At 46.0% G+C, this 20,838-nt stretch overlaps 1 protein-coding gene across 1 annotated transcript in view; it reads right to left on the bottom strand.

The window, feature by feature from the left end:
- The window catches only part of ARMC7 (armadillo repeat containing 7), a 190,132-nt gene that overhangs the window by 155,053 nt on the left and 14,241 nt on the right, over positions 1 to 20,838 (bottom strand). Inside the window, exon 2 of the mRNA XM_069200122.1 lies at positions 15,669 to 15,900. The gene's annotated coding sequence lies outside the window, so the exon portion shown is untranslated. The remainder of the gene's footprint in view (positions 1 to 15,668; positions 15,901 to 20,838) is intronic.

The following is a 20,838-nucleotide window of genomic DNA, read 5'->3' as shown; positions in this document are numbered from 1 at the left end:
GTCCCGGCTGGTGGCTTCGCCTCATCAGGCATATGCATTATAGAGAAAATCCGCCTAAGATTCAAGGAGGTGCTGCGACCGGGAATAAAACCGTTCTGGTCAGGGTGCACCAGGGTCGGCATAAGGGGCAGTAACCGATTAGCTAGTATCTTACTCAAGATCTTAAAGTCGCTATTTAGCATTGATAGTGGTCTAAATTCTGTTACCGATGGATCACTAATATTTGTTTTTGGGAGCGGCACAACCAATGCCTCACGGAGCGTGGAAGGGAGCACCCCATTCTTTACCGCCTCCATATACATTTCCTTCAGTCTGGGAGTTAATAAGGATTTATACTTTTTATAAAAATCCATCGGAAGACCATCTGTGCCCGGGGTCTTCCCAGGAGTCAGCTGCGTGATTGCTTCGTTTATCTCTTCTGCAGTCACTGGACCCCCCAGGCCGGCCCCGTCCTCCGGGCTCAAAACCGGCAAAGACATCCGAGTTAGGAAACCATCAAGGATCCCCACCTCCAAGTCTGTGGGCTTCCTATACAAGTACGTATAATAATCTTTGAATGCGTCGTTAATGGATTCTGGGCTAATTCTGCGTGCCCCACCCCTGTCCAATACACTTGCAATAGGACCACTATCACCATTCGGGCGCACTAGCCATGCCAAAAGTCTACCGGATCTCCCCTCCTCTGATTGCATGGATACCAAGTATCTTTGCACACTGTGGCATCTAAGACGCTCTTCTATTCGGGAGTGCTCCCTACGCGCACTCTCGTACTCTTCATCCGCTTGTCTTGTGGGGCCCTGTCTCAACTCCCCCTCGTGGATGACCTTCTCCAGTGCGTTTAATTCTCTCTCAAGTGTACGTTTTATCCCCACTGACTGTCCCAGACAATGACCCCGCGTCCCCACCTTGAGTGTCTCCCACTCTATGCCTCTGGAGGAAGTAGATCCCCGGTTATCCTCTATGTGTTCCTCTAAGTAGCTTTGTAACCCCTCCCTGTACGCCTGGTCCTCCAAGGCCGACGGAAGCATTCTCCATGCCGGTATAGGAGGTCTGTCCCGAGATACATTCAATGTCATCAATAGAGGATTATGATCAGATATTGTGCGGGCAAGGTACTCCGCGTGGGTCATATTTCGGGCCAGCCCTGCTGTGCAAACTATTCTGTCGATTCTAGTATGTACCTGGTGGAGGCCCGAGTAAAACGAATAATCCCTGGCAACAGGGTGTTGTAGCCGCCAAGCATCCACCAGCCCCCAGGCGTCCAGCCACTCTGCTAGTTTTTTTGCTGCTTTAATTGATGTTGCTCCCTGCAGTGGGGGGTTAGACCTATCTAGGTCGGTATCAAGCACTGCGTTAAAGTCTCCTCCTATTAGTACTTCCCCCGTGCATTGACGAGTGAGATGCCCAGACAGGCCCGTCATGAATAATGCTTGTTCCTGGTTGGGGGCGTATATACAACTCAGGGTCAACTGGAGCCCCCGTAGTTTCCCTTCTAGAATGACAAATCTTCCCTCCTTGTCTATGTTGGAGGAATCTAGCACAAATGGAACTCCCGCTCTAATCCAAATTAGGGTTCCTCTTGCGTAAGCTGAATATTCTGTGGCAAATACCTGACCCCTCCATCTCCTCCGTAATTTCTCTCCCTCTCCGGGCGCGAGGTGAGTCTCCTGTAGCATAGCTATATGCACCCCTCTTCTTTTTAAAAAGGAAAGAATTCTATGTCGCTTACTCGGAGTGCCCATCCCCCTAACGTTCCAGGTCATAGTGTTGTAGCCCCCCATCGTATTCTTAGAACCCGTTATACATGGAGTCTACACACCCCCGGCCAAGCCCCACAGAAGCTTGCACCTTCATTATGATCAGCCCACATCGCACATATAGCCGGTATAACTAATAACAAAAAAAAACAACTCCCCTTCCCCAGGGCGCCTCCAAAACTGTAGGCTGCCCAATAAGTCCTACAACTCTGCAAATCACACAAACACATCAAGTCAATACTCGCCGGTCAGGGTTGACAGGCGAGAAACAGGTCCGGGGGGGCGGCCAGGTCCGGAGGGGCCACCGTACTGCTTATCTTGACTCGCCTTTCAGCGCCGGTGCGGGTTCTGTTTAGATCAGTTCATCAGCCGTTTGTGGGGTTACCTCCGGTGCACTAGTCGATCCCCCAGAGCCCTCGGGCGAGGACACCACTATGTCTTCTGATTCCTCTTCAGAGACCGCCGGCGGAGACGATTCCACTCCCATCTTGGCTGCCGCTTTTAGGGCTTCTCTCTTTCCAGTCTCCCTTTGTGCCTGCGTGGGTGCTAGCCGTCGGCCGCCCCCTGGCCTTCTCCCTCTCAATGCCCGCCGGGACCCTCCCCCACCGCGGCCCCCCGACGCAGGCCGCGCCGGGCCCGACCCCGAGCTCTCAAGCCACTCCCATGCCTCCTCCGGAGTCTGGAGGAAAGTGGTCTTCCCCTCCACAATCACTCGTAGTCTTGCTGGATAGAGCAATGAGTACTGTATCCCTTCTTCTCGTAAAGTTCTTTTAACGGCCAGGAAGGAGGCACGCTTGTTTTGGACCTCGAAGGTGAAGTCAGGGAACAGTGTTGCTTCGCCATTGGCCACTTTAAACGGACCCAATTCCCTGGCTTTCTGCAGGAGGATGTCTCTGTCTCTATAGTGCAGGAGTTTAGCAATTACAGCCCGGGGCGGTCTGGCAGGAGCAAGCGGTCTAGCCGGCACCCGGTGTGCACGTTCCAATGAATAAAAGGGGGTCAGGCATCCTGGTGCCACAACCGTACTTAGCCATTTCTCCAGAAACTCCACCATGTTAGTCCCCTCGACCCCCTCAGGGAGACCCACCACGCGAATATTGTTTCTCCTGTTTCTGCCCTCTGCGTCCTCAGCTCGCCGTTCGAGCTTCGCCACTCTGTCTGCCAGAGAGGTCACCTCCGCTGATACTTCTGCTTGTTTTGGGACAACTTCCTCTAGTGTTGCTTCTGCTACCTTTACTCTGTCGGCCAATTTGTGGTGGTCGGCTCTCAATAGCCCCACCTCTATCGCCACCTGATTAATGTCACGCTGTAGAGTGGATTTGGTGTCTTCAATGGCACCCAGTATCTTGTCCAGGGTGTCCTGAACCTTGGTTTGTGACTGGCTCTGTGTGGTCAGCTCGTTGTCCGCCATTGGTATCAGTGTCATGGGTTCCATGGCTTTGTTCTTGTGTCTGCCCTTGGAGGGCATTGAATATGCAGAGGAGGGCGTCTCAACGAGGCCGGCGCGCTGTGCAGGTAATTATACTGCCTGCTGTTGGCCTGCCCGTTCACCCAATCTGTTGCCGTCAAGATCTCAGGTTCTGGTCGCTCCAGGAGGAGTCTCCGACACCATGCCAGTCATCCCCAGCTCGTTGGGCCACAGTAAGCAGGTGCGCCCAGGATCCTCGATGTCGCCGTGTAGCTCGTCTCCGCCGAGCGTCCTCACCAGCGGCGCAGTCGGAAACAAGGTGGCTTGGACCGGGCCGGGGGTGGTGCCTCCCCTAAGACCGCGTCGCCCTGCGCGGGAGGGGCAGCCGCGGCAGGCCCCCAAGGCCGCGCCGTCCCCAGCAGCCAGGAGGGACCCCCACCCCGGGCAACAATGGTGCGCAGTCTCAAATTTCGGGTGATAACAGCAATCAGCACGGGGCGGACCCTCGCCGCCACACCCCGCGACGGGCGATCAGTGTCCAACTTGAACCGTCCTGGGCGCAGGGGGCCCCCCCGCCATCATTCAGGGGGCACCCGGGCAACGACCACCGGCACCGCAGTCGTACGGCCCCCAGGGGGCACAGGAGAAGCGGGCTCCCTATCAGTCCTTCTCGGGGCGCCTCTTGTCCCCTTGTCTCCTCACCGTCCGTGCCCCCGCAGCCGGGAAGCACCAGGCCCCGCCTCCCGGGTGGGAGGCCGACCACACTCCGTCCGGCGTCCCCACTCGGCACTCCGATCTGCTCCTCACACCTCGGGGCGGGCCCGCGCACAGCCTCCGCGCCCTGCGCGGCACGCCGCACGTCCCAGGACCGCGGCCGCAGTCCGCCAGCAGGCCCCCGGGCACGATCCCCGCCGGGCCACACGAATCCGCAGGGGGCCACCCCCGGGGCAACGGCCCCTCGCCAGTGGCCCCACCCGCAATCGCCGCTCACCTCCTCCTTCGCACCGAGCCAGCGGCACCTCAATTCAGCGCGGGGCGGCCCCGCCCGTCAGCCAGGCCGCAGCCGCTCCGCAGTCCCGATCGGCCCCGGGAACCCTGGCGCTCACCCCGGGGGCCAAGCCGCGCCGCCACCGTCTCCCCACGTCTTCAGCAGTCGTTACGCTCCACTTTGAGCGCGACACCACCCGCCCCAGCGCCTAGGCATACGTTTGAAGTCGGCCCCTCCGGAGCCGAGCGGTTAAGCGTGCGCCATGCTCAGCTCCGTGGCCACGCCCCCCGAGTACCTCACAGCTTCTTAATGCACTGATCTAAAGTTTTCTGTTGAGCCTCACGACTTGTTAAATTTCTTGTTTTGCTACACACATCGAAACCGTAGAAACACATATGGTATTATGTAAAACGCATTTTAGCTTGTAAACGAATGAAATGTATGGTTGAAAAATTACAATAAAAATAAAAAACAGGTTGAGAGAGAGAAGAGCAAGGTAAAGAGACTCTGGATGGATAGAGAGAGGAAGGTGACTAGTTTTCACATTTTTGCCAGGCCTGCTTCTATCAGCTTGAAATTACACATCTGCTTTATTTGGAATGAGGCAGGCTGATGACATGTTTACACAGCGGTTGGATTCGGAGCTGGATAAGATAAACAAAATAACATGCAGATCCTCTAAACTTGGCAGCCATACACAGCCAAGGGGTGTCGTAATTGTGTTTTCGGCATGGTACTGTGTAATCATTTGTAAGGGAACATGCGGATATCAGCGTCTCAGCTAGAAACAGGATACCAACATGTTAAGAGTAGTTATATTTATTATCACCTTCATCGGCATTAGTAATACGATATTTTTTAGCACAACATACATACCAAGGAGTCTCTGGGCACTAACAGAAAGACCTACCGATGCCGGGGAACATGAGCATCAAGCATAGATGTACGAAAACTAGTTACTAAAAATTCAAGTTTTCGCGCCTTCCTGAAATTCAGCAAAGTGGTTGCGGAGTGCAGTTTCAGGGTAAGCTGTGCTTGGCTTGTGTTGCCCTGGGCTCGAGAGGCTTGGACGCCCCATTTGCAAAGCGCTTCGTCCGTTCTGTAATCTCTCTTTGGGCTTCAAATCACGCCCATGCCACGCCAGTCACTTACAGGGAGTGCAGAATTATTAGGCAAGTAGTATTTTTGAGGATTAATTTTATTATTGAACAACAACCATGTTCTCAATGAACCCAAAAAACTCATTAATATAAAAAAGCTGAATATTTTTGGAAGTAGTTTGTAGTTTGTTTTTAGTTTTAGCTATGTTAGGGGGATATCTGTGTGTGCAGGTGACTATTACTGTGCATAATTATTAGGCAACTTAACAAAAAGAAATATATACCCATTTCAATTATTTATTATTACCAGTGAAACCAATATAACATCTCAACATTCACAAATATACATTTCTGACATTCAAAAACAAAACAAAAACAAATCAGTGACCAATATAGCCACCTTTCTTTGCAAGGACACTCAAAAGCCTGCCATCCATGGATTCTGTCAGTGTTTTGATCTGTTCACCATCAACATTGCGTGCAGCAGCAACCACAGCCTCCCAGACACTGTTCAGAGAGGTGTACTGTTTTCCCTCCTTGTAAATCTCACATTTGATGATGGACCACAGGTTCTCAATGGGGTTCAGATCAGGTGAACAAGGAGGCCATTAGATTTCCTTCTTTTATACCCTTTCTTGCCAGCCACGCTGTGGAGTACTTGGACGCGTGTGATGGAGCATTGTCCTGCATGAAAATCATGTTTTTCTTGAAGGATGAAGACGTCTTCCTGTACCACTGCTTGAAGAAGGTGTCTTCCAGGAACTGGCAGTAGGACTGGGAGTTGAGCTTGACTCCATCCTCAACCCGAAAAGGCCCCACAAGCTCATATTTGATGATACCAGCCCAAACCAGTACTCCACCTCCACCTTGCTGGCGTCTGAGTCGGACTGGAGCTCTCTGCCCTTTACCAATCCAGCCACGGGCCCATCCATCTGGCCCATCAAGACTCACTCTCATTTCATCAGTCCATAAAACCTTAGAAAAATCAGTCTTGAGATATTTCTTGGCCCAGTCTTGACGTTTCAGCTTGTGTGTCTTGTTCAGTGGTGGTCGTCTTTCAGCCTTTCTTACCTTGGCCATGTCTCTGAGTATTGCACACCTTGTGCTTTTGGGCACTCCAGTGATGTTGCAGCTCTGAAATATGGCCAAACTGGTGGCAAGTGGCATCGTGGCAGCTGCACGCTTGACTTTTCTCAGTTCATGGGCAGTTATTTTGCGCCTTGGTTTTTCCACACGCTTCTTGCGACCCTGTTGACTATTTTGAATGAAACGCTTGATTGTTCGATGATCACGCTTCAGAAGCTTTGCAATTTTAAGAGTGCTGCATCCCTCTGCAAGATATCTCACTATCTTTGACTTTTCTGAGCCTGTCAAGTCCTTCTTTTGACCCATTTTGCCAAAGGAAAGGAAGTTGCCTAATAATTATGCACACCTGATATAGGGTGTTGATGTCATTAGACCACACCCCTTCTCATTACAGAGATGCACATCACCTAATATGCTTAATTGGTAGTAGGCTTTCGAGCCTATACAGCTTGGAGTAAGACAACATGCATAAAGAGGATGATGTGGTCAAAATACTCATTTGCCTAATAATTCTGCACTCCCTGTACATTGGTTCATGGGCTTGCCTTTTAAAATCCGCTTGCTTTCATTTGTGAAAGGCATGCATACGTCATGCCTTTTCCGGTATTTAGCCCACCTACACAGCACCAGTAAAGTACCAAAAACATAGGAGGCTCGATGTTTTCAGCCTGGGGTCCGGACTACTTTATCTTTTTCTTTTCCACGCAGCGCGATTGCGCTGCGTTTTTTTTGCTTTACAACGCTAATAGCTCTAATTCAAACAAATGCGAGACCCGTTGCATTGAAAATGCTTGTGTTTATTATCGTTGATGTGGGAAATCTTACAAACCACCTCGAAGCTGGATCTCAAACTTCGGGATGGACCAAATTCAGGACAAAACTGGAACCAGTATTATAAAATATCTTGTTCATCATGCATGCTGTTTTAAAGAACCATCTGTGAGAGGCAATGACTTTAGTATTTATGATTGGTCGCGTGACTACTTCAAATATTTTACTCTTGGTAAAAGGTAAAGGGATGCCCTCTGACATCCCAGCTACAACTGCCCTTTAATGATGAAACGTGTCTAGAAGGGATCTTAGATCCCACTGTTTCCTTCATTTAAGAAAGATTAACCGCACTCCAAAGTTATTGTATGCTTTTCGTGCTTTAATGCTGAACTCCATTAATCCGTAAAGCAACACATTACAAGGCCACCCAACGCGTTTCGGTCATCCTGACCTTGTTCACAGGCATTTCCTGTTGAGCCCTTTTCCATCTATGCAAGAGACACCCGGGGAGCTCTGATCAAGGGCCGTCAACCACAGCTGTGGCAACATCAATATGTATCTCAGAGAGTAAAATATCAAATGCTTCTCTGTTAAAGCAACATTGCATTTTTACAGTTATAAGTCATAGAAACCCCTCAAAATTAAATAATAAATCCTCTGGCGAGGAAGCGCTACCCACAGCATAGCTTGAGACACATACCTGCCAGAAGAGAATGTCAAATCTACTATTAGAAGAAGCTGAACAGGAGGTGCAGCCAAGCATCATGGCGGAAGTCTCATGAGTCTTGGGAGCTCTCTCCCAAGCACAGCCCCATCTGACAGGTGGGACTGTTGCAGGGGACTGCCCATGCTGAAGGTGACGTTCGTGAAGTCTCAGTGGGGATGTACCACAGGGAAATGCAGATTGTGTTGCTGAGCCCGGACCATGCCCTTCTACCCAGAGGGTAGCAGGAGGCCTCTCGTGGAGATAGCTTGGTAGAAGACCATGCTGGCTGACCAGATGTGGGGTATTGACAGGTCTGGTTGGAATCTTACCAGGGATTTTGGATTTCATGGGGTCTTTAATGTTAAAGAGTCCAGCCACCAATGGTTAAGACAGGGTTCTTGGCTTCAGTGGCGCCGTGGGCACCCTGTGGGCTCTTAGTGGAGGGATATTTGGACAACCCTCCTGGAGTCACAGTCAGACAAACGCCTTGGACTAGGGCAGCTGGTTTTAACGTTGCACTTTTCTTGTCCTTCAGTGCCGGGGGACTGGAGGGAGTTGATGAAGAGCCCTGAAGCGGACGCCCTTGCTGACCTGCCTTGAGATTGTGATATACATTGGGGAGAAGTGGCAGGCAGATGGTGGACAGTGGTGAGTAGCAGAGGGCTCCCCTCTGTCTGTCTCTCCTTATAGGCAGTCGAGAGGGCAACATTTACTACTATGTGCTTATGCTACAACAGAGGAGTTCTTATGTGGACCCAGCGTGGTATCCAATGTGTGACAGAGATGGCCAGGGTGGGCCCAGATGGGAGGTGTGTGGCGATCAATGGCAGGTTACACCGGGCACAGTTGGCCATTGTGAGTGTTTATGCACCCAATACCTCGCAAACTGAGGTTTGGGACAGTCTGCAGGAATATACCCTATTGGCAATGCACACACTGGCCTAATGGGGATGAGACTTCAACGGCTTGCACCCTACTCTCATACCCAAGACCTCCTCCAACCCTCATACTCAAAACCTGCACATGGGAATCGTAAATGAAGTGAAAAGGTTAGGATGCAGATAATGAAGGTGGAGACAGAGAAAGGGGAGAGGGTAAGGGAAAATGCAGGAATAGGAAAGGACGGAAGAGTACAGATAGAGAACAGGAAACAAAAGAAAGGAGTTTATGGAATAAAGTGAGAGGAGATCTGAGAAAGGGATACTGAAGAGAGGAGAGCACGAGGAAGAGAGACGTGAGAGGAAAAGAAAAGGAGACAAGAAAAGAAGAAGGTGAAGAGGAGGGAGAGGTAAAAGAAGAGAGGAAGAAGAGATAGATGAAAGGAGAGGAAGTGACCAAAGGAAAGAGAAACCAAGAAAGAAAGCGAGGAAGGTAAACGGAACAGGAAGAGAAGTCAGGAAGAGAAAAATAAGGAAAGCAAAGAGGAGGAATAGAAGAGAGGAAGATGATGTGTGAGGAGACAGGAACAGGAGAGTAAAGGCAGAAGAAGAGGCGGGAGGAAGGAAGAGGAGTGTGAAAGGAAAAGGAGGGAGAGAGGAAGAGGTTTTGTAGAAAAAAAGAGTATATGAGAGCAAGAGGCGAAAGGAAGAGAACTAGGGGAAGAAAAGAGAGAATGAAGCTGTACAGGAGAGATAAGCGGAGAGAAAGAAGGCAGAGTAGGAGGAAGGAGAGAGGAGTAGAGGAGCAAGAAGGAAAAGATAAGAGGAGAGGAGGAGGGGGTTGTTTGAAGAAGAGAGGAGAGTTGTTTGGAGAGGAGAGAAGTGTTGTGAGTAGAGGAGAAGAAAAGAGAGAAGACTAGAGGAGTGTTGTGATGACAGGAGAGCAGAGGAGAGTTAATAATAGGGGAAGCGCGTTGCTGCTGCTGGGACACCGGGACCTTGATTGAAGGGCAGGAGCCCTTTAAATTACCTTCGCGCTCCCGCCGTCGTGGGAAGCGCGTTGCTGCTGCTGGGACACCGGGACCTTGATTGAAGGGCAGGAGCCCTTTAAATTACCTTCGCGCTCCCGCCGTCGCGGGAAGCGCGTTGTTGCTGCTGGGACACCGGGACCTTGACTGAAGGGCAGGAGCCCTTTAAATTACCTTCGCGCTCCCGCCGTGCGGGATGCGCGCGGGCGGCGCCCGGGCAAAGCCCGGGCGAAGGGCGGGCCCATCCTTGCCCGTCATTGCCAGGAAGAGCCAGGGCAGGGCCACCCCCCTGACATTTTGAACCAGGCAGCTTCAAGTGTAAGGCTCCCTGAAGGTACTGTGTCGGGGTTTAACAAAGCAAAAATAACTTCACCCTTATTGCTCTACTTTTCAACCAGGACTTACCGGCTTCTGGAACATATTAGTCACAGCACTTATAATTTCCCCTTCTTTCTTCTGTTATAACGTGCCTGAGAATAATATTTCACCAAGATGGGGAAAAGGAAAGCTACTAGCAATCCTATCGAGCAGGGAAGGGCAAAAAGAGCACCTTGACATGCGGCCGAAAATTGCACGCTTACCCAAATTGATGACCTTATAGAGGAAGTGGAGAGTTTGTTAGCCACCAAGCCCTCAAAATCTCGTAGGAAAGATGCTTTTGCCTCCTCTAATGATATAAAATCTTTTTTCGCTCCTGCGAATAGAGACCCGCAGACATCTATATCCCAGGGCATTAGCGCAGAACTTAATAAGTCAGAAATTTTTAAGAATCCAACAGAGAGCCCTAAATTAAATCTGCCTAGTCAGCAAGATGGTGCATCCCCCCTGTTAAATTGCAATAACCGCTTCTTACCCCTTGCTCTACTATCGCCACTTGAATTAGAGAGAACCACGCCAAGGGGAACGGAGGAGCTAGCATCAGTTATAATCACTCAGAAGGAACATCCAGCTGACTTACAGTTAGCACAGATAACAGCTGAAATTTTAAGCCTTAGAGAGCATCTTACATCTTTTACCCACATGATATATGAGAAGCTGGACGGTATATCTGCGGTAATTGGGGAAATAAGGAAGCCATCACAAAAATCTGACCCTAACTCCTTGGCAAAGCCAGTTTTAATACCGGAGACATTCATGTCACAGAGGTGTAGGGGCCAAAGGGTTGAAATGGTTACACAGACCACTCAGGGGGGCAATAGTGTACTTCCTGTAGCGTGTGCTCATAATAAATGCGATATACCCTTGGACATAGGGGCTAACTGGAAGATGCACAGAGAAGGACACCTAGATAAAAGCTCCAAACGCTTCTCGGGAAATATTCCCCAAAGTCAGATTGGACATGGCGGCTACGATATTTACATGACAAATGTTCCTAAGCTAAGCAATGGCCAATTAGAGCAAGGGGAATCTCTCAAAAATAAAGTCATACATTGGATAAGAGGGACAAAGAAGTGTAGGTCCATTATAAGGGACGACATAGTTATCGCACAGAGACTCACAAGAATAGGTTTAACCTCAGATCTTATAGGGATAAAATTGACCAGTCAGAATCTAGCTAAGGGCCTTTTGGCACTCGAGAAAAAAGTGAGACCGGGTGCCTCATCCCAAGTGACACTTGTCCATAAATTTCCCCAATCATTGATAAACCTGTTTCCACAAGAGAGAAATAATACTACAATGACCCAGCATCTTTGTGCCCAGAGAAGGGATCAAAAGCATAGCCCAACTTCGGCCACAGACTGACGCAAAGCCCCCGTGACTGAAGTTGGGAGTGATGGCATACCCAGCCTCGACTCTCATATGCCAAAAAACGACTTATTTGATACCCTGGGAGCTGAACCAAAAACACATTGGAGTGGCTCGCTAGAGGAGAAGCCCCAACGAGTAATAGCTTGCTTAAATGAGACTAGGGAGAAACTGCCAGAAAATGGGGATGACCATGACTTACCGATTAAGATCTTATCTTGGAATGTGGCAGGGCTGACCCAGAAGACAGCTAACCCTGATTGGTGCAGATTTATAGATCAACACCATATTATTTTATTACAGGAGACATGGGCCCCATCTGTAGTAAATAGAGAAGGTTATTGGACCTTCCAGAAGACTGCACTCCCATCATCATCGGGCAGGGCTTCAGGCGGCCTGATAATTTGGCTAAAACACGACCTGTTCCCAAAGGTAAAAGAGATAGTAACCCCTACGAGGGATTCATTAGCCGTTGCGGTCGAAATTAGTACTGCTAGAGGTCTTGTTAGCATAATAATTGTAAACATATACATTAGACCTGGCACCCAAAGGACCCAGACTGTTCAGATGAGCACATTAGCAGATTTTTTTAACTGCCTTCCTGACGGGCGGGGCTTAATTGTTGCGGGCGATTTTAATATGCAGTTGAACTGCAGAGATGGCAATCAGCAAGAAGGATCTCAGCTTGCAGACTTTTGGGATAGATCAGGGCCGGTGCAACCCACATCCAAGAAAGAAGGAGGCGCTTTAGAACTACTCGAAGACTTAATAAAAATAAAGGGATTAAGAATAGTAAATGGGAATACCAGATCAGATAACCCGGCGTCACCTACATACAGGAGAGGCTTATATTCTAGCCACCTGGATTACGTTTTAGTAGATGACGCCCTCTGGAAATCCCTAATTGACATGATAGTTCTCCCTCGTATTGACAGTGATCACCTAGCTTTGAGTACCTCCTTCTCTACTATCTTATTCAGCTCTAAGACACTGACAACATGGACTCTAAATAGTGCCCTCACTAGGACCAATGATTGGAAAAATGTGAAATGGGAATGGGTTGAAGTTGATGCAAATTTCCAGCTATTAATTTATAGAATAGTTGCAACAACACTTGCCCCATTGAAACATACAAATACCAAATTGGTAGATTTGGTCCATCTCCATAGTACCCTGATCACCCGATTAAAACCACATTTCCAGACGGTAAGGAGACGGACAGAGACTGGGATTAGAACATCAAGGTGGTTTACCAACCCCTGCCGTCAGGCTAAACTACAGCTATTGGGAGCACTCAAGGAAGGGAACTGTCGAGAGATAAGGAAAAACAGGATTGTATATAAAGATGTACTTAAAGACGCAAAAAAAGAGTGGGCGACTAGGCATTGGAATAGGATGGTTGAGGCACTCCAGGAGAAGGATTTCAATTTATTCTGGAAACTAGTGGCAGATAAAAATAGCTCTCAAGGAATGGAAAACTACCCTGTAATCCAGCCAGAAACTTGGGTGACGCATTTTTCAAATGTATACAGAAAACCACATATCAGAAGTACTATTACACCTCTCCTAAAACCTAATGACCTTTTTGTCAATACTTCAACGTGGGGGAGTACAACACCACCCAAATTTGACCTGGACCTTTTTTCCTTAAAAAAAACAACAGAGGCTCTCCAATCAATACGTAAAGGGAAGGCCCCTGGTCTTGACGGTATTCCAGGGGATTTATATCTCTCCCGACCAACAACATGGTAATTGTATCTAAATGCGCTCAGTAATGAGATACTGAGGGGGGGAGGACTTCCTACTACGTGGCAAGGAGCAATTATAGTCCCTATTTATAAGAAAGGGCCAAGGGACCAACCTATCAACTATAGGCCTATCAGTCTTATTGACGTTAGCCAAAAGATATTCACTAAGCAAGTACTGAATAGATTACAGACATGGATAGAGGATTCCCAAATTCTCTCCGATTCTCAGGCAGGCTTCAGAAGAGGGTTGAGTACAATAGACCAGGCATTTAGGTTTAACCTTCTTTGCTGGAAATACCTGTCACTTAATAAAAGTCATTTGTATGTAACTTTTATCGACCTAAAAGCTGCGTTTGACATGGTACCTCGGGATACATTATGGAAAGTTATGGAGAGTTATCAACCCAACAGTGAACTACTAAGACTGATTAGATACCTACATGAAGGAACTTATGCTCACGTGCGCTGGTCGGAAAGCGGCGATCTAACGGAAGCTATACCTGTCGATAGAGGGGTTAGGCAGGGGTGTATTTTGGCACCAACACTGTTTAACCTTTACATCAACAGTGCTGCGGACCAATTGCTACATTGTAATCATGATGCCCCAAGTTTAGCTGGAACCCCCGTCCCCATTTTAATGTTCGCCGATGACACTTTATTAATTTCAAGAACACCTATGGGCTTACAAAATGAATTGGACACCTTTTATAATTTTTGCTCTAAAAGAGGACTTGAAATTAACTCCACAAAATCAAAGTTCATGGTTTTTAACCTGCATAAATTATTTAGGGGAAAAATGATGATAGCAGGCCAACCAGTGGAGAGAGTCAGCCAATTTGATTATTTGGGGATTAGGCTAAGTGACTACCAACGTTGGTCAGCACAGATCAGGAAGAGTCTGACAGCACTTAGGCAAAGGTCAACAGTGATAGCGAGGAAAATAGCCAATACTTGTGAAGGGGAGATAACACCTGCCATCACCGTTTACAAAGCAGTGGCAGTAGCAGCCTCAATTTATGGTGCTGAGATTTGGGGACATACTAACTCTAGGTGTCTGACCACGGTAGAAAACCGCTTTATACAAAACTTCCTGAAGTTGCCGATGAGCACCCCTCTCACCCCGCTCAGATTTGACTTAGCCCTAAATGAAATACATAATGAAATTGCACTAAGACCACTGATGTATTGGATTCGTCTTTGGACCTCAGAGTATCGGTCCAACCTCCATATAGCATTAGATGAATTTCTCGTAAGTGACAGCGTACTAAAGATCCCTTGGTTCAGACACATTAGAGATACGTGTAAATTCCTAAAGATGGAAGAGGTATGGAGTGCTCCTCATAATTTGACCAAGGAAACAAAGGAGCGTGTAAAAAGGTGCTATTGGGAGAACATTATGGGCCAAATTTGGTTAAAAAATCATGGCAGTCTGACTCTACAGTTCTTAGACCATAAATGCAGCCCCAAATTTGAGGCCTATTTGGATAATGTAAACCCTCCCTATACTAAAACACTATTCATCAAGTTTAGATTAGGGACCCTCCCGCTTAAGTCATTTACAGCGCAATGGAGATCAGAGGACTGCAATTTAATATACTGCCACCATTGTCAAAAGACAAAAGAGTCACTCGTGCACTTCATGTTTTTCTGCCCTAGATATCTGGTACCTAGGAAAAAGTGGATTGCTCCATTATGTAAGGCAGTTGGGATAAGGGAATGGAATACAGCATTACGATTTCTAACAACTGACACAAATTATAAAATATTTTTTTCTGTTGCGGGATACTTGCGAAGTGCATGGGCCATAAGAACAAGAGAATTATTATAAACATGTATTTTTAACACATTGGTTTTAGATCATACTTATTTTACATAATAGATCTTAACTGGCTGAAGCCAAAGACACAATGGTCTGGATCTTCAGATTTTAAGAATAATGATGATTTGCTTGTTTTTTTATTTTTATTTTTTTTAATTTTGTGACCCCATTATTTTTCTAGGGCCCTTAAAGTAAACTATGGAATTTTCTCCCTTTATACCAGACAACTGAGATAAATGATAAAACTGGCTCCTCAGCGGTGAGGTACTTGTAGAACATAGGGAAGATATGAACTAGAGAATTGTTATAATCACATGTTTTAAATAATTCGGTTTTAGATTATATTTATTTAGTTTGATAAGTTTTAATTGATTGGAGTTAAATTATAATGACCTAATATTTTTATATCTTTTGGGATACCGTAATTTTTTTAAAAATAATGCTATTCTTATATCCTTATAATTGTTAACTGACATGTTCCCTAATCATGTTATGTTTTGTATTGTCTACTTTTATGGCTTCTAGCCGAAATAAAGTTATTATGATGATGATGATGGAGTTAATATGAGGAACAGAATTATAGGAGCAGTGCTGCAGTTAAAAAACAAAAGTCTCTCCAGCCTGCTCTCTTACCCCCCGCGTGCAGCACTGCTGTCACAATGGATGGGAACCACGATGTCTCACTGTTGCTGGCCTGGAAGGAGGCTTGGATGTCCGTGTAGAAGACGGCAATACATGATGGGAAGCCAAAGGTCATTCCCTGGGACAGCACGACTGCCAGCAGCACCACCCAGGCCCAGCCCTGGTCCGGGACCTCTTGGGCCCGACCAGTGGCCATGCCGTCAAGATCCACCAACAGCTGATTCTGTAGGGGAAAGCGAGATAGTGTAAGGGGAATCAACAAAGTGAGAGAACTAAGTGAAAGATGCACTGTCAAAGCCAGTAGGTTTGACCTTTGAGACCCATTGGATTTGTCAATGTTTTTTAATCATTCAGTACGGCATCCCCCATTGTGTGAAGCATGGCTAATCGAGATAAAATAAATCTAATGACTTGGAAGAGAGGTGGGGGGACAACACACAGGGCATAGGTGGGGAGCTTCAACAGAGAGGGCGTGGGTAGGGCAGCATAGAGAACATGGTTGGGGAAGCAATGTGGGAGTGGGCAAGAGAAGCATAAGGAGTGTATGAGTGGTAGGAAGCAATATGGAGGGCAGGGGGACTGAAGCAACATAGAGGACAGGAGTGGGGAGAAGAAGCAATGGGCAACAGGAAAGAAGGCTATGGGCGGGCTGAAGCAACACAATGGGTGGAGGAAGGACAGAAATAACATACAGGGTGGGGTGAAGAGGAGAAGCAATGGGTGGCGGAATAACATGAAGTGGGTGGAGGAGAAGCAAACACGCCTGAAAGCAACAGTGCATGACAAAAGAGCGAATGTACCATAGAGGTGATGGGTAGAAGCACATGGGTGACCGACAATAACACAAAGTGCAGTGGGGGAGAAGTATATGAGGGAGAAATCTGAAAAACATATTAACTTCCATGAAGTGCATAGCCCAAAAACAGAAGTAGTGCTGGAAAAGCAAGCAGTAGAAGCATGGCAACCAACCAATCAAAAGGTATGGTAAATAGGCTGTGCTCCATGGGAGGGACAAACACATGATTGACAACCTGGGACCCAAATGTGAAGCAGGCAAATAAGAGTGACAGGAAAGCAAAACAATGGTAAGCAGTAGGCAGGCTCCAAGCCCCAGTATACTATTGGTAACCCCACAATGTCTCACAACGTAAAGCACATGCGCTGTCTAATAGACTTGACCTAAAAAATAACAAGGGCAACAGAAATGAAGTGTGAGTTGAACACAGAGCAGGGCATGGGAAATAAGAACAGTGTGAGAGGAGAAAGTAAAGGAAAACTAGAACAGAAGGTAGCAGTGCTTAACTTGTAAAAACAAAATACAGACATAATAATAAGTTCAGAGATTTTCTTCCAGGCCGGATGTCGGTGCAGCTGAATGCCAGAATAGCCAAATACCAAGGCTATTTAGTATTGATTGCACATGATTTCTTTAACTTCCATCCTATACTTCGTGTCTCTTTAACGAAGTATACCAAGTTCTTTTTCACACCAGATGTCTCTCTATGTCAACATATTTATATCTTTCAGTTCCTCCTTCCTTCTCACTTTTCTGTCTTTTTCTCCCTTGCTATTAGTCAAAGTCTGATAAAAATGATGTTGGTACCCACTAAGCAACCACCGCACAAATTCATTACGGGGAGACAGTATGAGAATAGGAGAGGACAGGCAAAGAGAAGGAGGGGATAATGTAATTGGAAGTGTGGACAAAGTGAGGGAGAGAAGACATAGGCGAAGATAGGGTGTGCCAAGGGGAAGGGACAGCAGGGTGGTGGGAAGAGGGAGGCATAGAGAAGGGAAGAGATGAGATGAAGAGGGAATTGAGGGAGAGGTGACTGCCAGGAGGTTAAGGCAGTCCAGGATGAGAGAAAGAGTTGATAGGTGGGTAAGAAAGGACAGGATCTGGGTAGGACAAAGGACAGAGGGGTAGAGAGGTTGATGTATGTGGAAGAGAGGACAGGAGGAGAACAAAGGAAAGGTTGAGAAAAACATGGAAATGCAGGTGGGAAAAGGAGAGGGAGAATGTAGGAGAGGATACTGGTATCAGAAGATCCTATCATGGTGAAAGTTGAGAATAAATACAAGTAGGTGGAGATGTGGACAGGGCGAGGGTGGTCTAGAGTTGAAAGAGGAGTAAGTTCTTGAAACTAGAAACTATTCCTTATGCTAACCGATAATGAATTACATGGTGTCAATATTCATATCTAAGTTGGGAAAGAAAAGTTTTAGACAGAGGAAATGATCATTCTAGGACACATGCTTTCAACTCAGAGTATGTCACACATGTGGTGGAGTCAACCACGTTTAGAATAATTGAGGAAGTCACATGTCTCCTCCCCACTCCAATTATTTTATTTGCTTTGATTTTAGCATATCCACAATACCAATCTAATTAAATACATTGCTATCAACAATCCCACTACATGTGACAATTTCCTAAAAATTTTTCCATAACATACAAAGGGGAAACTGACAATGATTCATGCAACCCAATGCAGTGCAAAATTCAACTGTGCTTGAGCTGCATTACATTGACAAAAAATTGGTCTCATTGTATTCACATCAGGTTGTGTGTCCCTCGGCTGCCGAAAAAACAAACATAAAAAATGTTGTGCTTCTGTGATGCTGTACCTTAAGTAGCATTGTCCCTTAGTGTAAAAGCTATCAATAAGTATCTTGTGTGACTTTTGTACTCTAAGTATACCCTGATGTACAACTACCTTTGCGCAGACGATTGACCATGGGTAAACTGTGGGTTTTTGCGATTATCACTAGTATTATACATTCAGAAATCTGTAACTTTTGCCACTTTTTTGCACTTTTTAATTTAGTGCTCATATTCCATGCAATGCTAAGTCATGCAACCTTGTGTGGCTTTACTAGCCATGGGTTTATCTAACTCTTATGGGAGTTTAAGCAGTTCCAACCCAATAATGCCCCCTTTACATTCTATACCATGGAATTTTATTCTAGGCGATGCAAAGCCATTTATAGCACTGCTCGTGGATACCTTCAGCGGAAAACGACCTTTTGCGTGAGAAACTTGATCAATGCCAATGTTTGAGTCGCTATGTGCCATGCAAGCTCCCTAGGAAACAAAGGTACATCTGGGCTTCAGTATCTCACAATATGAAAAATAAGTTAAGAGGGTCTTAAATATCCAAATATTTCAGAACAATCTGCACAGGCCTGGAGAATATAAATGCATTGGAGAGCATCCCCCAGAGTACTAGGATTGGAGTTTCAGCATATGCTGGTTGACTACTTTTTTCTACCACCAGATAAATAAGAGCAGGACAAAACAATATGATTGCTATCCTGGAATCTATTTTAGCCTATGCAACAAGAAGACTCTCGAACCCAACATCCCTGATTTATTTCAATGGGGAGAACCCTAGTTCCCAAAATTCAGAAAAGAACACTGTTCCATAGCATCCACTTAATGTAAAAGGTATCCATGCACGCAACCCTTCTCCACACCACCAAAGACTACAGGATATAAATAATTTGTATGACTGTAAACTCACTAATCCATTACTAATTTATTGTGTATTACCCAACCTGCACTACAAGTTCTCACGTTTTTATTAGAAAGTTAGATCTTACATTGAGATCTACAATATTCAAAATGACATCTATTAATACAGCTTTAAAAAGGAGCTAAAAATGTAAAACAAAAATACAATACATCAATTCATTAACTGGACAATTTATCATCTTCCTTAGCGGCTATTGCTGATATAATACCATATTTTTAAAAAGTGGTTTTTAAAATCTCTGTTGATAATTTTTTAAGGCAGGACAAGCAAATATAGCGTGTTCAATCGTCTGTACATCATTTTTAAACAAGGTGCATATTGTCTCTTCCCAAATTACGTTCTGCCATGCATCCATCACTGATTGTATTGGTAAACATTTCAGTCTATATAGCATTATGCATCTTCGCACTCTATGATCCTAGTTCCACTTCAAATACACATAAGGAACAGATGCCTGACAAGATTGAATAATATAACGGAAACAAGACTTTCCTCTACACATCTCTATATCATTTTCAATGGGCCAATTTATCATAGTATATTTTAAATAGTGTTTAAGATAAACAATTTATAATCTGAATATCCAGTCTAGTCAAAGTAAAGTGCTGAAGTGCAGTTAAAATATGAATTAAGTCTCAATAGTTGTGGAATGACATTCCGAAGCCATAAGACTCCTTAAGGACTTTTCTTTAGGATGTAATAGGCAATGGTACCAACGTAATATAGCAGCCAATCATCTTATGAAAGTGCTTACCAATCCTAATTCCAACCTTAGAGCTTCTATTGATATCATGGAATTTAAAGTGCAAATAGTGTGAAGAATCTTCCCCTCCAGCTTATGCATAATGTGCCACTGACTAATTCTTATTGTCTCTATAGCATATAAGAGTGTCAGTGGAATCATTATTTTGTATACTGTTGAAACATGATTAAAGTACCTTTGACCTGTTGCTCCATAAAGTTTCTTTAGTGCATTTCCATGGGCCAATGCCCTATTTGATGTATGTGTGATATGTTCGCTACCAGCCAAATTTGCTCAAATAAATCTGCCAAGATAAGGATAAATTCTACTGCTTCTATGACATACTTATTAGGAAACCACTCATACTTTGAATTTATCTGAAACTCCTTTTGGAGGAAACCCCATAATCTTAGTTTTATTTTTACTTACCTTTAGGAAAAGAGTATATGAGCAGGATGATGAGGTATGAAGATGTCTGGAGACCTTTCGGAGTCAGGTCTAAAATGGCAATATCATCCACATAAACGAATGTACCTGAAGGGTAAGAGCCTAATTCTGCTGTACCACTGGCTGCCTTACTCAACACATTGGGCAGATCTGCCATATATAATGAGAAACGAAAGGGGGCAAACAGGCATCCCTGCTTCAAGCCATTTCAGGTGGTGTTAGAAATGGGGTCTTTGGGTAGCATTCAGTTTGCACTATGTCCAAGCAGGGACCCTCACTCTAGTCAGGGTAAAGGAGCTACACACTGGGATAGCCCCTGCTCACCCCCTTGGGAGCTTGGCACAAGCAGTCAGGTTTATCCCAAAGGCAATGTGTAAAGTATTTGTACCAACATACACTGTCATACAGTGAAAACACTGCAAAATGGACACCACAC

The sequence above is a fragment of the Pleurodeles waltl genome, chromosome 7 (assembly GCF_031143425.1).
Source record: "Pleurodeles waltl isolate 20211129_DDA chromosome 7, aPleWal1.hap1.20221129, whole genome shotgun sequence".
Classification (NCBI taxonomy): Eukaryota; Metazoa; Chordata; class Amphibia; order Caudata; family Salamandridae; genus Pleurodeles; species Pleurodeles waltl.
Note: the sequence above shows the minus strand (reverse complement) of the source record. Positions and strands in the feature narration are given on the sequence as shown.